This window comes from Mustela nigripes, chromosome 2 (assembly GCF_022355385.1).
Source record: "Mustela nigripes isolate SB6536 chromosome 2, MUSNIG.SB6536, whole genome shotgun sequence".
NCBI classification, from domain to species: domain Eukaryota; kingdom Metazoa; phylum Chordata; class Mammalia; order Carnivora; family Mustelidae; genus Mustela; species Mustela nigripes.
In genome coordinates this window covers 216,314,532-216,317,067 of record NC_081558.1, presented here as the reverse complement: position 1 = coordinate 216,317,067, position 2,536 = coordinate 216,314,532, and the positions used below count along the sequence as shown (strand labels likewise).

Genomic DNA, 2,536 nt, shown 5'->3' with positions numbered 1-2,536 from the left:
GAGAGGCAGGGGGGGTGAGTTTTGAGGCAGGAGGAATCCCGGGTCTCGTCAGCCATCAGTTCCAGAACACCGAGGCCCGGAGGCTGCTGGCTAATCAGCTGACCCGGGGCCACCTGACGTCCGGCTCGAACCCGCCCACATTCGTGGAGGTCACCTTGCGACACATTTCCCTGTGGTGCCTTTTCTGAATAATGCTGGGGTCTCGTGGATTCCCAGGAGCGGCTGCCTCTATACCGTGACTTTAAAGCTCACATGTCACTGCAGGGACCTTTTAAATGTGGAGGAAAGTTGATGGTCAGCCTTTCAGAAACCTCCCTGTCCTTAAGATGACAGGCTTGCAAGATCACACAGGACCGCTGCCGGTATAAAGATAAGATCATTGCTCCAGGCTTGCGTTTGATAAACCGTCTGCGGTCTGAAAGCCCTGTCTCTGAAGACTCTTCTCCATGGCTTGTCCTGCCTTTCTCCCATCACGTCAGTGACCATCCGGTTCTCGGTTCTGGAAGGACGGCAGCTTGGCCCAGCCTGGATGGCTGCAGGAGCCCAGCCTCCTAAACAGTGGCCTCTCGATTAGCCTAGGTTGAAAACTGAATACGTTTACAAAAAAAAAAAAAAAAAAAAGGGGGAGGGAAAGGCTAGTACCTAATTTGGGGACCCTAGAAGTGAGGTAGAGAAGTCTAGTGCAGACCTTGACTCTGAGAGCCGAGAGGGACCGCCAGCGCCCTCGCACTGGGACTGTGGTGTGTGCGACCGCCAGCATCGCTCATCTACAGAGGGAAGCAGTGTGGCTCCGAGGACGGAGAAGCCCGTGGGCTGAGCCTCAGCACCTCCAAGACCTGAGAGTGACCGGCTGTTATTCCGTCCTGCTGGCCATCTCTGTGGCGATAAGGTACTGAGTTTGCTCCCTCTGGGGAACCCCTCAGACTTCACGTCTGTCTGTCCACCTACGATCGGCCATCAGCTTGGGCTGGTGTGGCCGGACCCTCGGGTGCTGGTTGCGGGGGGTGATCATGGTACCAGAAGGACAGTCGGAGCCACACCTGGAGAAGACTTTGTTGCTGGTCTCCTGGCTGACTTCACTTTGCAGTGGAAACCCTGGGCAGGACGAGAGTGATGCTGTCAGGGTGTCTCAGTCTGCTTGGGTGCTTGTAGCGAAATCCCAGAGACTGGGTGCCCAAGCAGTACAAGTGCATTGCCACCTGCTTGCTTCTTCCCATTGTGTGCGCTTCCGCAGGGCTGGGGAGGGACAGAGCTGTATTCTCACAAGGGCTCTGGTCCTACAGGGTCAGGGTCCCACCACGAGGACCCCACTGAACCTCGTTACTTCCTTACTCCAAAGACACCCACAGTGGGGTTAACTTCAGCCTATAAGTTTGGGGGTGACACAAGTCAGTCCACAGCTGAGGGTAGTTTAGGAGGTTTTATGGGGGCAGCAGAGAAGGGAGCTGGTGGAGAAGAAAAATATTTGAGCAGCTGTTGTATACCTGGCAGTGGGAGGGCTATCGTACGCCTTTTAGAACATCATCCTCTCTTCCTAGTCTTCTTTTACAATAAGGGAAACTGAGGCCAAGGAAGTGGAGGAACTGCTTGAAGGCATAGAGCTCCAGAGTGGGGAATGAGCCTCCAACCCTGTGTCATCCTACCAGAGCCTGGTGCTGTCACGCAGTTGAGGAACAGGGACTGGAAGGGGAAGTGGCGGGTGACAGTCATATGTTTGGGGACGGGGCACAAGGGACAGACACTTTTTGGATGTCTCAGGTTGGGAGTGGGCCATTTTAAGGGTACGGCGCAGGATCTGTCAGAGGGCCAGGTGTCGCCCAGGGAGAACCGGAGAGAAGCCTGGGGCTGAATCGTTCAGCACTTGTTGTGTAACAGACATCGGGCTGCTGGAGAAATCTTACGGTCTCAATGTGGCTCCCAGAGGAGTCTCCTTGACCAGGTGCAAAGATCTTTGTAAGGGGTTAGGAGGGTGACAAGTGCTGTTGTCCACACTTCTTTAATAATGGGGATGTGTTGGGGGTGTTGTCAGAGTGCCGGAGAAGAGGCATGGTTCGTGGGGGGCGGGGCTTGACAGAGGCAACTGCATGTTCCCTGTCTCCGAGAAAGGAGAGTGCACATGCCTGGAGTCCACAGAAATAGGGGCCACAGCACGGCGTCTCGGCCTGTACCCTGCATTTGATTAAGGGAGAATGCCACATCCTTTCAAGCTGTTGTCAATCAATGTGCTCTGAGTACACACGTGAGCTTCCTTGGGAGAGCAAGGGTGGGTTTAAGACAGAGTGTTCCCCAAGGAGGTGGAGGCACTTGGCAGAGAACCCTCTCTGAGCCGGGAGGAATTTCCTATCCTCCTCAACGCAAAGGCATACTTTCAAACCAACCAACCACAATGAGCCAACCACAACCAACCAACCAGTCAGCCACAACCAACCAACCAACCATGACCAACCACAACCAACCAACCACAACCAACCAACCAGTCAGCCACAACCAACCAACCAACCATGACCAACCACAACCAACCAACCACAACCAACCA

General features: G+C 54.6%; 1 long non-coding RNA gene across 1 annotated transcript in view; it reads left to right on the top strand.

Moving 5' to 3' along the window:
- The first annotated feature begins 220 nt into the window (after window positions 1–220).
- LOC132010358 (uncharacterized) overlaps window positions 221–2,536 on the top strand; it is a 4,609-nt gene continuing 2,293 nt past the window's right edge. The window contains exon 1 of the long non-coding RNA XR_009402240.1: window positions 221–889. This is a non-coding gene — a long non-coding RNA (uncharacterized LOC132010358). The remainder of the gene's footprint in view (window positions 890–2,536) is intronic.